This window comes from Betta splendens, chromosome 21 (assembly GCF_900634795.4).
Source record: "Betta splendens chromosome 21, fBetSpl5.4, whole genome shotgun sequence".
Classification (NCBI taxonomy): domain Eukaryota; kingdom Metazoa; phylum Chordata; class Actinopteri; order Anabantiformes; family Osphronemidae; genus Betta; species Betta splendens.
Genome location: NC_040899.1, coordinates 15,260,855 through 15,276,524, shown reverse-complemented (window position 1 = coordinate 15,276,524; position 15,670 = coordinate 15,260,855).

The window sequence follows — 15,670 nt, the reverse complement described above, 5'->3', positions numbered from 1 at the left end:
CACGTGACCAGTGAAGTCAGTGACGGGGATTCGTACAGTAACCAGTAGCCTCTGAGTGTGTGCTGTCATCTCTGTTATTGGGGGACTGTCTCACATCCAATATGTCGGTACTCCGATAAGCAGGAAGCTGCTCTAAATATAAAAATAGATAAATTAGGTGTCTTTGCATCACGTGCATCGTTTGCCCTCTGTTTACCTCTCGCCCAGTCTCCAAACACCACGAGGTTACATTGACTTAAGTTCCAGTCTGTTCTCCTTTTGTTTTAGTTTTTTACCTGTGTCTCTTTTCAAAGCCAGAGTCAGCGTTGACCTAACTGACCACAGATCAGCACATCCAGCTGTGGTGGAGCCACTTTCCTCCTCTAGGAGCTGGAGGAGTGAACCCAGCAGTCTGTGACCCACACCGACAGCAGTCAGAGTTCACTGATTTTCTCTAGATGTCTAGATGCAGAAACCCGAGTGCATAAATTACTTTACCAGCAGCTTTAAATAAAAAAAAAATAATTTTAAATTTTTCCACAATGCAGATAACATTAATTTTCAGTTTATTACAAAAGCAGTTTGGCTAAAGCTAGAATAGAGTAAGCTTCAATGAGCTTCAATGGAGAGAAACAGAAAAGGAGACTGGTAACAAATATGTTACAGATGCACAAGACAACAAAGACTGATGACATGTTTTTGGAAACCAAACTACGTAGACTAAAACACAAGTTTTTGTCTACTCAAACTACACAAACCCTCTACTTCAGCTTGAATTCCTCCTGCAATGTCAAAGGTGTTGAACGGGTTTTAACGCCATCTAATGAAACCAAGGCTTGTATTTAACCTCCATAAATCCCAACGCTTGTACACAGGGCAGCAGCAGCAAGCACGTCACACTAAACTGTGACGCATAGCTAACGCGCTGCCTCCACTAGAGGGAGCTCTAACGTTAAATATGAAACGTCCTGTTAGTTACTAAGGTCCGTTACCACAAAGGTAATAACTGCACACTATCATAAAGAGCCAGCTTCAGCCCGAGCTGATGAAGGATCCTTGTGAAGTTTAGCAGCAGGTTCACCCTCAGCTGATCATGATGATTTATTTACACATGACTGTTAAAAGTATTGGACAAAAAAGAGTTGTTGGTGTTTCTTAACAAAGTAAGACTTTACCATGTACTGTAGTGGATATAACACAACCACTACAGAGCTCTGTACTGTAGAAAACCAATAGTTCCATCTTGAGTGTGGAGAAAGCGCCCTTTAAAGAAACATTGACTATCTCAAGAAATTATTTTACTTTTGTTTTGTTTGATTTGTTGCTGTGCAAATAGAAAATGTTGAAGCTGACTTGTCCATAAGAACCTGACACACAAGAAAAAAAAGTGAGAGGTGTCGATGTACCAACAGGTCTCTGGTCCAATCGTCCTGTCTGTCTTCAGGTAAGTCTGTGGTGAATCTCATAGTGAGAGGACAAAAGATGAAGATACTGTAAATTAAAACATTTTGTGTCAATTTTCTCATCTTATACTGTACATAGTGTAAATTCATTATTAATTAGTGCATCTAGTGGACATCATATTGGTGAAACTGTATACTTAAAATCATAGGTCTTAAAGAATTAAATATAAATAATAACACTAATGAGCCGAAAACTGATGGAAATGTCCTGCATTCCAGCAAAAAAGCCACAAATTAAAAATAATCTCTTTTAACTGGCATCTGTCAGCCATGGAACCCGTGTAGAGTTCTGGTCTTGTAACTGACTTCTTGTCTTGTCTTGTATTAGGTTTTGTCCACCTGTAGCCATGTTACTTGTTACTTGCAGCCATGCCTATCTGTAGCCATGCACACAGCCGTGTGTCTTTGCGTTGCTGTGGTGGTGAGATGCTTTCTCTGTTGCAGGCATTTTAGCCCCCTGATCTTTAGCTGCAGCTGTTGTTGAAAGGAGTGTTCATTAAAACTCTGGTCCTCCTTTGTTCTTAGGAAATTCATCGGCTTAGCCTTATGTCCTAAATCTACTTTGTGTCTATGTAAGTGTTCCATCATGTTACAGTCTCTGCAGTTTGTACACAGATTTGTCATGTGTTCTGTTTCTCTTCTAGTTGAAGCTGTATTTTATTTTAATGTGCATGTGCCAACATGCTGCACTCCACTAGAGGGGGCTCTAACTTCAAATATGGAACTCAGAATGCGATAGTTCTAAATGAAGCACAGTACCAAAAGCTAGTAATTAAACACTTTGTAGCTTATAGTAATGTAGAAAACCAAGACAGACTGCAGGAACATAAAACATGCTCGGTCATAGAGAAGAAGCAAGAAGCATGTTATATCCTTCAAACACTTGCTGGTGGCAGGACTCTCTGTTAGTGTTTGAAGCTTCCAGATGTTTCAGCATACGACACAGACGTTTCCCAGCTGCTGCACTTCCCACTGAAAGGGTCTTTCTGTGCAGAGTGTAGCAGGACCTTCACTTACTGCGTTCACGCTTTCAGTTGGTTTTACATGCGGGGATGAGTTGTGCAACATGCTGAGCCTGCAAAGAGTTGATCTAAACAGGCGATGAATGAATGAATCAACAGTGGGTGCAGGTACTCACTGTGAGCTTGTCTCTTCATGCGACCTTCCACTGATCTTATGTACCTCGCTTCCATCTGTACCCGAGGCTCAGATTTCACAGCACAGTGGGCAAAGTTGCCTGATGGGTAATTGAAGGGGAAATTATGCTTCAACACCCCAGTCATCCACAAAAAACAGTCATTCACTTAGCTCTGTTCTCACACCATGTGTTTATTTTGGTCTCAATTGATTTGAGAACATTTTAGTTTCTTTTCTGCAAGGGACAATTGGTGAAGTGCTTACATCAGCTGTAAATATAATGTAATGTCCAACACAAGTAGTTTAGGTAAGGTTGACTCTGGAACATCCCATGAGAGCTAGAGATTGTTACACTGCAGTCATTCTATAGTCACCACCTGCAGTGACATGAGAGCTTCACATTAGTGTGTTTACCTCCATAGAGTCGGTGGTGAGAACATGTCAAACTTAGGGAGACCACATCTGAGCTGTCTAGACACGTGGATGCTGCCTTTGTTTGGTCGGAAGACGCCGATGTCCCAGACTGGTTAGGAACTAGCATCAGAGCTAAACGGTTACAGCTGAGTGCATCAATAAAACTGGTCCATAACCAGTACAGAACCTTAAGGCTACAGGGAGAAGAATTTATTGCTTCATTTGGAAAACAAACCAAGAAAAACAATCAGTATAATGAGTAACAACATATTTAGTGTTAATTATAGTGAAGCCAATAGTGTTCATTAAAATAGCTCTGACATTAGCAGCTGGGACGTTACCTGGACAGATGTGGGACAGTCCAGGCCTCCAGCTCATCTGTCTGTGATGTCACTTCCTGTCTGTGTCTGTCATGACCATCACTGACACCTTTTTCTTTCTCATTGCACTCTTGTGGTTCTGTCCTCATCTATTGGTCCTGTCTCTCTGCTCTGAGTAGGGTTCTTGGATCTTTGATTCAGTCAGTTACCCTGTAGTGAGATTTGTGCCTGTAATTTTAAGTTCATCTTTAGTGTTTGAACTTCTCTCCTGCATTGCAGTGGTTTGAGTTTAGTTTAGATAGTAGTTTATGTTTATAATGGGGAATTTGTATTATTAGCAATACAAAACACAACACAATCTTAAGTCAGCAACATAACTGCTCAACATCTTTCAGCTACTCTACTAAGGCTGTAACATCAAGGTTAGATAAGGACTTAGTTGCTTTAACTATCTCTGAGACCCGTTCAACAGACTCATACTAATAGCATCCATGTCTTTGGGAACTACTAAAATGAGAAAACAGCTGCAGTAATTATCCTGTTAATTTCTTTGTGTGCACTGATTCTGTGTGATGAGCAGGTCGCAGCTTGCTTCTGCAGCTGCAGACTCGCTCTTTGCAAACAACTCAGGAGAGACTAAAGCAGAGAAGATGTTTTGCCAAATGTGTTCAAACTGTGTTGAGTCACCTGGAATTGGCATCAAACAGGAAGATTAAAATCTTAATGTGATATAAATGTTGATTGTAAACGTTAACCCACTCACTGAATGTTTCTAAAAACAGGTTTAATTATTTAATGCTGGGCCATTTCATTCCATGTAAATCAAGGGGTATGAACAAACGGAGAGATTCAAATGCAAGCTGTTCTTTAACTCCTTGGAGTATATGTACAGTAAATGGTTGGGCTCGATGAACAGGTAACACACTAATTTACACCACAGCTGTCAAATTCACTTTAGATCTAAATGGTAAATAGTTGTACACTATAGAAAGCAGAGAAAAAAATAATCTTCCTCCTCGCCTGGATTTTCCTTTTATAAATACAAGCAAATATCCCCCTGGTGAATGGTGGAATGGATTAAAAAGGGGGATTCAAAGAATGAAGCCAAATGCATTCATATATACAGAAATAAATCAAATAGTGTCAAAAAACAATATATAGGACAAATGTCTTATACATTTATGATATTCCATTTTGCCCCTCACCCCCCTTCAAATCTGCCTGGGTCCTGTGACCCCAACAGGTCACAAACTCTGGCCTGCTTCAACCTACAGTAGAGACACCAGGGAGGGCTCAAAAGAAGCCTTCTTACAGGCTGTAGAGCGACCCTATAATGCTATATTAGCGTTCACTGTAACCTAAAAGCTTATATGTAACAATATGGCACAATAATTCATGGGGGGGGGGGGGGGTTCACAGGAAACTAAACATGATTAGCTACTTGCTGTTGAGGAAACTCCATACTTGGGCCTTTTCCCTCTTGCTTTGCTTCAAACAAAGCGTAAGGGAGGTGGCCTCCATCTTGTATTCTCAGCTTTACGTTCAGTTCATTACTGTACGTAGCAAATTATTGCTCATAGAAGAGGAGGAAAATAATTTTTCACTGAGGAGTTCGAGCAGAACACTTGCAGTTTTCGGATCATTGTGGATATGCTGTGTATTTTGGACCAAAATGCTTTACTGTATTATATTTGGTTGGCTGTAATGGACACAATAAGACCACACACGACGTGAATGCACAACGCATGGGGTTGTCAAAAGTAAGTGATGACAATTTATGTATTTATGGTTTTAGGGTTTTGAGCTTTAGGTGACTGCACTGTGATTGCTGTTGCTGTAAATGGTTTATATGGAAAGCCGAGAGTTGCAGCTTTCCAGTTATATGCATATGCATATGCATATGGGGGTGGGAGACCATCATAAATTCCGAGGGCCCATAGTTTAGCAACTGTTTAAATATGCTCTAAATAATGATCTGTTCTTCAGGATGTATCTGTGTTGGAGAAGCAGAAACTTTTAAAGGAAGTTGGTCGGATGATTAAAAATGGATGAACGAAGATAAAACTTTTAGAGGAATCGCCCAACAGACAAACTCAAAACAAAAAGAGAACCAGACAAGATCTTAGTGGTTTTAACTGAAACCACTGGAAAAACACTGTTTGAAGAAGAAGGTCTAAGCAACAAACCACAACAAGCAGAGAGACGGTCCCACTAGGAAGAAAGCAGGGATGTGTGAGGGCCTCACCAAACAGAGGCAGAACACGAGTTAACACCAAGTAAAGCGCCCCAGAATCAGCACAAACTCAGCCCGGTCCATCCTTTTCAATATGAACTTAGATTTTGCTGTAAATACCTGAACATTTGTTAAGATCCTGTGTTGTTGTTTTTTCTGGACACCTGAGTTTCAGCCGTTTCTTCATTAACGTTGTTCATCTACAGTTTTACACGTTTGTACAGGTATTTTCAGTCAGTGCTAAATAAACATCAGGTCACTGGAAGATTGTTCTGTGAAATCTGTGAACCTTGTCCATTTGTCTAGTTGATCTTAACAAGCTAGCGTCGCTGTTTAGACCTAAACTCAGTCTGTGGGTCTGTTTGTTTCATTTCCGACTATACTGAACTACCTTGGGTAGTACTGTGAGTTTACATGCACTGAGGAGTGGAGGAACTGCCCTTGTGTGTTTGAAGTCTCTCCTTCACTGGACGCCAGCCCAGACTTGACCAAGACGTTTGTTGACCTCTGCATTTTATGGGTGAACCATGTTGTAGGGACGAATGCAAAAAACCTCTTTAAACCTTGACTTATGTGTCGCCACACATCTGCTGGATTTGCACTGGTTTTATGGCTTTTGCGTAAACACCAACCAGTCACAATATGAAGAGAATAAGTAGTGTGTAACTGTCCCACAGTGACGCTGAGCAGCCTGATGGGTTCACTGAGCCTCCCACTTCACGCCTACAACCATCGCTCCCTGCACACATGACTCCACAGACACCGCGACATGAATGGAAACGTGGTGAACACATAAAAAACAAGTCAGGGGGGTTAAAGCAGCAAGCAGCTCAGTTAAACAAAAGCTGGATTCTGATGACAGAATGAAAACAGTGGTGGTGCCAACCACAGCTGAGCCACGGGTTCAGAGGTGCTGTGTTATGGCTGGCAGTGTGCAGCATATTTGGAAACAGACTCCCAGTTTACAGTGTAACAGTTACACCGGCACCCCAGCATTACTACTGCAGCCTCTCTCTCTAGGAAACATCACCAGCCAGGCCTCAGGTGGTGGGACGGCCTCTACGCATGCAGATGTGATACAGAGGATGCTCTCAGAGCAAGTGTGGACTAATCATCCCATCATCCTTTGACTTATGCCTCCCTAGTAGCAGCAGCAGGTGACAGACCCTGAATGTTAATGTCAGCGTTTTTACCGTTGTGTGTAGAAGCCACTGCATAAATATACAGTACCTCATTTATGTATTTAATAATATACATGCGAATAACGGGTCTGTTAGTTTTAAATGAGATGTATTCTGTACATACACTTCAGTCGATTGGCCAACACCAGAGCGGAGCAGAGCTGGTGGTCTCAGACTCTCCCGTCTCAGTTCCAGTATGAGCCTCCTGTTCCTCTGGAGTCAGGACAAGTATCAGAATCTGAAGAAGCAACAAGCGTCTGGCCAGACACAAAATCTGCCCTGCTGCTCTACTGTGGGCGCTGCAGTACAGAGGAGAAGAGTGTGCAGGGCACTGCTCACATACTGTGAGCTCTGAGGCAGTGTGTTAGTCACTATGCTCTAAAAAGCAGCATGTTGAATGAATCATCATTTAAAACTGCAAAAGCGGTTAATGTTGGCAAACTTAAAACATGATGTTGAAACAAGAATAAAAGGTCAAAGAAGGAAGCTTTGGCCCCGACAGTAAATGCACGACTAACTCCTTATATAAGATCAAGTGACACGCTTTGCTTTTCATAGCTTCAAGTCAGTACAGGATGAGGAAGGTGGACTCATGAATTATTGGCAGAGGAACTCAACACATCAGCATCAGCCTCTCCTTTAAAAAAAATACATGACAAAAGCCAGAGAGGTGAATGCAGCAGCTACACGTCTGAGTACACAGCTCTGAGAGCTGCCATTACTCACTTGTCAGCTATTTGTGATTTTACCTGCCTGAGGTGAGCTTTCGCTCTGCACCACTCCGTGTGTGTGCAGGCATGCAGCAAAGACCAAAGGCAAACACACACACGTCCCAGGAATCAGGGGAGGCGCAGGCCATTACTTTTATTTCCCCACCAGAAGAAGCTTCAGGGATTTGATTCTGTCAGCTCATTCAGCTTTTGAGTGGATGGCATTTCACCAATACAGTCCACAGATACTCAGCCCTCTCTAGCTCCATGGTGAACTACTACTACATCCACCTCCCTGTGACTCACACACCACAGGGCCATGAGTTTGTCTGGTTCATTCCAGTTTGGACCAGAGGAGACCCCCACTCTCCAGACACACATGGCGGTTCACCCATCTGTGGAAGCGTTGAATATTTTCCCCCTTGGCTGTGGAAAGAAAGGCCTCACACACTAATAAAAGGCTGACATCACCAGAGAACATGCATTTGTTTTATACCTAGTCATTATCTCCCCGTTGAAAACGATAACTTTCTCAGAAAAATGGGCTCCAGTGTTTTTTCTCCTGGGTTGATCTTTCTGCTGCTTTGGCTGGAGCCGTTGCTAATGGCAACCATGGGGCAAATTGCTCCTCAATCGCCTCGGTTCTGTTGGTTGAATTTTGATTGGGTCAAAGTGTTCCTTAGTCTTGTCTTCAGTAGAGTGTCTTATATGTAGTGTACGTCTCAGACTGTGGCGTGGATCAGAGCGTCTGTAACAGGAGCAGGCTCTGAGGCCTGAGGTTTTTTGCCTTCGCATGCACAATCGTTTGCCAGTTTGTGGTAACATGGGCCTGGATGCAGATCACGTCCTCTGTGCTCCATGTGCTATAAAACCATACTGCTGAGTAAAGTAGACCCCGTTTTTTGTTTTACTGTTATTCATTCGCTGCAGATGGATGGACAGATCTGCTGAGGATGTTTTACGGTCTTCGCCGTCTACGTTGGTGCAGCATCTGATGTCCAGCGCAGATGTTGAAGGCTCAGCAGCCCATAGACACCAGTAATGGCCTCTAACATGGCCTGGGCCTCTTTGCAGTTCAGCTAGTCAGTTAGAATTCCAAGTCACTAAACTCATCAACACTCCAGCTGCAGCACTGTCGAAGTGTGTTTCTGGTTTTCTATTTTTGAATGAAGTGCCCCCCCCCCCCCCCCCCCGCGACTGTCTCTTGGTCCTAGAGCACATTTAAAGCACAGTCTGCCATGTTGTGGTAGATAGTGACAGCTTTATGCAGTTATAAAGTGTCCTACCACCTGTAAAGAATTGTGTTGTTTTGTCTCTTACAAAGCAGAACCTTCTTCCTACACCACACTTAACTGCTTAGAGTCAAAGGGCCTTCATTTGCATCTACCCATAATGGTGAAGGGAGCATCCCTCACTTTAGAATGATGCAATAAACAGCTTTTGTAGAAACAAGTAGAAATAGCACCATTAAAGACATGTATTCTCTGAGAAACAGCCGAGATTATTTCATTTTGACAACTTTATTTCCTAATGCGCTGAAGTGATATTAAAGCACAATATCACTACATCAGATTCGTTTACTGGGAAGAGGCCAATCTGAAGGTTCACGGAGGGTCTGAACATTGAAGCCTGAGCAGAACTGTGGGGATTTGTTCACTTCCTTACAGTACTGTTGTTGTACATTTCATACAGCAGTTGAATCACACCGTTACTTTTCACACACTATTTCTTTCTCTGCTCTCATCTTCTCGCCTTTCATTAAAGGGTTAGACGACAGAATGACCGAGCTGAGTAAAGGAAAATCCTTTTAATCCTAATAAATGACTAGATAGAAACAAGATAAAAAACATTAACCAGATGTTTTCAGATGACTTCCATGATGAATGTCGTTTATCAGTAGAATGAGAGAAAAATGAATGAGCAGAGGTTCTGACAACCACAGGTCAGCTGACGTGATCAGGTCCTTGTTTCACCTCTGACTCGACTGCAGTGTGACTGGTACTTACTGCCTCTGGGGCCTGTCAGCTTAAGCTAAGAGCTATAAACTCATTCTTCATGTCTTCAGGTTAAGTGCATGTGAGCGCATGCACGGCAAACTGACAGTTTCCAGACACGCTGACATCAGGTGCTTTAAGCTTCCTCAAAACCTCCACGACAACACAAGGCTCCGAACACGCTCACAAACACGCAGGTTCAGTCCTGCTCCGACTGAATGTCTCATGACCAGGTTTGAGTTGTCTTAAATGGAAGAGTGAAGAGTGATTACCCTCTGAGAACAGTGAACACGATGAACAAGATGATGACCCAGTGAATCTGCTTCTTCTCTAAAAGCATCCTCACATGGTGAAGTTTGTAGAATTGAGTAGACTGAACATGACAGTGGACCTCTAGGTAAAATGTCATGATCCTCTGTGCTGATGGGTTCTGTCCCTGTTCTCCTTTTTCCATCATCCTTGTTGGTCTGGGTATTTATACTCACCTCTTGTCTTCTCTGCTCTGCCTCCACTCCCCGACCTCCAGCTCCATTCATATCTTCAGTCAGTTTATCAGGACTGTTGGTTAGTTGATACTGTAGCTCTGTTTTTTTTTCATGTTTAGCAGTGGTTTGATTTCTAGTAATTCCAGATTGTGATTGTTTGTATTTTTATTATTAGACCCCGACTAATGCAGCATATTTTGTTGTTTTTAAGTTGTGTTTCAGAAGGAAATGTTTTACTCATAACATAAACTGAAATTATTTAGATATAAATTAATTGTTCATATATAACAAATAATTGGATGTGATTTATGATGATGTTTCGTGTTGACCCTCTCTCAGCTCTGAATGAGCTGGATACATTTCTGTGTCTTGTTCAGACACTGACCTGTCGTGATCTCATGCAACAAACCAACTGTTGCGAGTCCACTGCAGTTTAATAAAGCATCTGCAACTAAAGCCATGCCAGATCATTTCAGTTACAGCTTTTACTGCAGCGTTGCAGGCATCGTGCAGCCTGTGAAAGCATTTTCCCTTCGTGTGCCTCTAAACGCTTCTGCCTGCAAAGTAAACAAATGTCTGAGTCCAGCTCTCAGAGGCAGGACGTCCACCCCCCTCAAGATATCAGCCTATGACTCATGCTCTGTGGCCTCAGTCCTCCTCACATTTTCCAAAAGGTGTAAATCAGCCCCATGCAACACGTGAAGTGGTTCACCATGGAACCACAGAAAAGCTATAGAAGTTCCACCTCCCAGACTAAGTGGAGCTAAGAAACGGTCCTGCTGCAGCTGTAGAGAAGTGATCTTCATCCAGAAGAGGCTGGTGTTCTCTTCATCACAGCAGGGAGGCATCTTCTAACTGTTCTTTTAGTGTGAGATGGATCAGTAAGGCAGAAGGTTTGCTCCTGTAGCATCCTAAACAGTGGTCACAAACCACATTACAGACTCCAATATACTGACATCACTCTTTTTCCATGGTCTTCTCTCGTGTCCTCCCACAGGAAATCCCTCCCCCAGCCCGCTTCATCAGGGCAGCCGGTCGCTGTGCTCTGGCTTCTGCCCCTCATCCGTCATTTGTCACATCCTGACATTCCTACTGGGGTCCTGGCTTCAGGCTTTGCTGGGACTTGTTCAGAAAACTCAGACAATGTCTTTAGCAGCATTTATCACCATTACAGCATCAGGGCTGCTATTGTCAGCAGAAGTGGAAAATAGCCAGTGAACCCAGAGGCTAGTTAGATGCATGTGTATGTGGCTCCTCCTTTGCTCCTAAAGTTTGCTTCTGTTTGTGTCTTTAGAGGTTTGAGGGGTCACATCATCTACTCTGATTTAGATAAAGCTTTATTAGTTACTGATCAGTTATCGATCTCAGCTTAAATACCAATACAAATCCACACCACAGGAAAGCGATGAGTCAGTGTGTCATAGCTTTTCTAAAGCTTTGCCTCCAGGAACACAGTTGGCTCAGTCGTTGAAGCAGAAAAGCCCAGTAATCATTCAAGCAGTTCTAATGTCATGACAACATGAATAATGCATGAAGTTCATTTCCTCTGCAGTATGTTGGCAGCCGACTGACTGACGGCTGACTGACGGTAAGCGTATCGCGTCACTTCCGGTTACTGAGGTTCGCTGCCGCTGTGTGTGTACAGCGTTACTCTCCGCTCTTTTCTAAATATTATCGTTTTATATCCGATAGCGACTGCTAAAAGTTTCAAAACAAGCTTGTAACACTCAAGCATCTTTTCCTTTCATTAAACGTCCTGCTAATTTACACTGTTATCTAAGTGTTTTCTCCGCTAGCGTAGCTCCTAGCTTACTTTCCTGCTATGGCTTCCCCCTTTTCCTCTCCCTCTGTTCGGTGCTCGGTGTGTCTTATGTTTAGCTTATCCTCCGCCTCCTTTAGTGATGGTAATGGTATCTGTAATAGGTGTACGCTAGTTGCAGGGTTGGAGGCGAGGTTGTTAGACTTAGAGTCTCGGCTTCGCACTTTAGAAAACAGGCCAGCTAGCCAGGTCCCTTTAGCCGGTGCGGAGCCTCCTAGCTTAGCTGCTACCAGTCCCCCGGCAGGTCCCAGGCAGCTGGGCAACGACTGGGTCACGGCTCGTAAGAAACGTAGCTTTAGGCAGGCACCCACGGTGCACCACCAACCGCTTCACGTTTCAAACAGATTTTCCCCACTCAGCGACACACCCGCCGAGAAACCCACTCTGATCATTGGTGACTCCATAGTCCGAAACGTGAAGTTAGAGAATCCAGCGGTCATAGTTAGGTGTTTGCCTGGGGCCAGAGCGGGCGACATTGAGTCTTATCTTAAGCTCCTGTCTAAGGATAAACGTAAGTACGCTAAGATCGTAATACACGCAGGAGCTAATGACGCCCGGTTACGCCAATCGGAAGTCACTAAAACTAACAGAGTCGGTGTGTTCGTTCGCCAAAACAATGTCGGACTCCGTAGTTTTCTCTGGACCCCTCCCCAATGTGACCAGCGATGACATGTATAGCCGGCTGTCATCGCTCCACCGCTGGTTGTCTAGGTGGTGTCCTGCAAACAATGTGGGCTTTGTGGCTAATTGGAGCACTTTTTGGGGAAAACCTGGGCTGATTAGAAGAGACGGCGTCCATCCCACGTTGAACGGAGCCTCTCTGCTCTCTAGTAACATGGCCATGTTGCTTAGTCCCCCCCACTGCTTGACAACTCAGAGTGGAGCCCAGGACGCAGAGTCGCAGTCTTACACGCCTCTCTGCATGTTCTCTACAGCCGCGACCCACTCTTAGTCTTAGTTATCGCATAGAGACTGTGTCTGCTTCTCGACCACCTAAACTATACAAGTCACAAACAAATCAAAGAGGAGTGACTTACCAGAATTTAATAAACATCAAAACAGTTCCTCTTACGGAACAAAGTAATAGTAAGCTAATGAAGTGTGGTTTATTAAATATCAGATCTCTCTCATCTAAATCCTTTTTAATAAATGACTTGATAAGTGACCATCACATAGATCTGTTCTGTCTCACTGAAACCTGGCTGCAGCAGGATGAATATGTTACTTTAAATGAGTCGACTCCAATGAGTCACATCAACTATCATGTTCCAAGAAGTACAGGTAGAGGTGGAGGAGTAGCAGCAGTTTATAAATCAGATTTATTAATTACTCCTAAACCTAAACATAGTTATAACTCATTTGAGAGCCTCACTCTGAGCCTTTCTCACCCAGACTCTAAAACTCAGAAACCAGTTGTGTTTTGTATTGTTTACCGTCCTCCTGCTCCATATTCAGAGTTCTTAACTGAATTCTCTGAATTCTTATCTGACTTAGTTCTTAGCACAGATAAAGTCATTGTAGTGGGAGACTTTAACATTCATGTAGATGTTGACAGCAACTGTCTCAGCACTGCTTTTAACTCCTTAATAGACACTATTGGTTTTACACAGCAGGTAAATCAACCCACTCATCGTTTTAACCACACTCTAGATCTTGTCCTGACATATGGAGTTGAAATTGATAATTTAATAGTTCTTCCCCAAAACCCTCTGTTATCTGACCATTTCTTATTAACTTTTGAATTTAGCACAACTGACCCTATAACAGCTGGAAAGAAATGTTACTATAGCAGATGTTTATCTGACAATGCTGTTGCCAGATTCAAGCAGATGATCATCTTTTGCCTCAATGTCTTGCAGATACACAGAGAACAGTCACCTTAATCCTTATGAACAGGTTGACTGTCTTGTAGATGATGCTGCAGCTTCTCTACGTACAATGTTAGACACAGTGGCTCCTCTGAAGAAGAAGACAGTGAATCAGAGGAGGTTAGCTCCGTGGTATAACTCAGACATCCGCAGTCTAAAGCAAAGGACTAGACAACTAGAAAGACAGTGGCGTTCCAACAAAATAAATGTAAACTGCATTGCATGGAAGGACAGTCTAATGAAATATAAAAAAGCACTTTGTGCTGCTAGAAAAACATATTATTCCTCCCTAATTGAGGAAAACAAAAACAACCCCAGGTTTCTTTTCAGCACTGTAGCCAGGCTGACAAAGAGTCATAGCTGTATTGAGTCTACTATCCCCTTAAATCTCAGCAGCAATGACTTTATGAACTACTTTACTAATAAAATTATTATCATTAGAAAAAACATTCAGCAGCGACTTCTTCCAAATGACAGAAAGCACTGTCTAGATCCATTAACTTTAAATTTATTAAATCCTCTGTCTTACCTAGACAGCTTCTCCCCCATAACTCATATGGAGTTAACCTCAATAATCAACTCTTCCAAGTCGTCCACTTGTCTTTTAGATCCAATCCCAACCAGATTACTCAAAGAAGTTCTACCTTTAATCAGCTCATCCATATTAAATCAAATCAACCAATCTTTACAACTAGGCTATGTACCACAGGCTTTTAAGGTGGCTGTGGTCAAACCTCTATTGAAAAAACCAACCCTTGACCCTGGACAACTAGCCAACTATAGGCCCATTTCAAATTTACCCTTTATTTCCAAGATTCTGGAAAAAATTGTGGCTAAACAATTATCTGACCACCTTAGTGGGAATAACCTGTATGAAGATTTTCAGTCAGGATTTAGAAAACATCATAGCACAGAAACAGCTCTGGTTAGAGTCACTAATGATCTTCTATTAGCTTCGGACAATGGTCTAGTTTCTGTCCTTGTCCTGTTAGATCTTAGTGCTGCATTTGATACAATTGATCATCACATTCTATTACAGACACTAGAACATAGAATCGGGATTAATGGAACAGCATTGGGATGGTTTAAATCCTATTTGTTGAACAGATTCCAGTTTGTTCATGTTAATGATAAATTCTCCACACGCACAAGGATTAGCTATGGAGTTCCACAGGGTTTCTGTGCTGGGTCCAATTCTGTTTAGCTTATACATGTCTCCTCTAGGTGAGATTATTAGAAAGCATTCTATAATTTTCATTTTTACGCAGATGATACTCAGCTATACATGTCCTTGGAACCAAATGAAACAGATCAACTAGTCAAAATTCAGGGTTGTTTAAAAGACATCAAATCCTGGATGTCCCAAAACTTCCTTCAACTAAACTCTGATAAAACCGAGATTCTTATTGTTGGGCCCTAAAAATCTGAGAGGAGGACACTATTGAGTCAGATAGCCACCCTGGATGGCATAACATTAGCTTCAGATTCTACTGTGAGGAACCTTGGTGTCATGTTTGACCAGGATCTCTCTTTTACATCATACATTAAACAAATCTCCAGAACCGCCTACTTCCACCTTAGAAATATAGTTAAAATCAGAAGCATCCTCTCTCAGAGCGATGCAGAGAAACTGATCCATGCATTTGTTACCTCTAGGCTGGACTACTGTAACTCCTTACTCATAGGATGTCCTAACAGCTCCTTAAAAAACCTACAGCTCATTCAAAATGCTGCAGCCAGAGTTCTGACAGGACTTAGAAAGAGAGATCACATTTCTCCTACATTAGCTTCTCTGCACTGGCTGCCTGTAAAATGTAGGATAGAATTTAAAATTCTCCTACTCACATACAAAGTACTCAATGATAAAGCTCCTTCTTTATCTTAAAGACCTTATAGTTCCTTATGCTCCCAGCAGAACACTTCGTTCTCAGAGCGCTGGGCTACTTGTGGTTCCTAGAGTGTTTAAATGTAGAACAGGGGGCAGAGCTTTTAGCTACCAAGCTCCTCTCCTCTGGAACCAGCTCCCTCTTCAGGTTCGAGAAGCTGACACACTCTCCACCTTTAAGA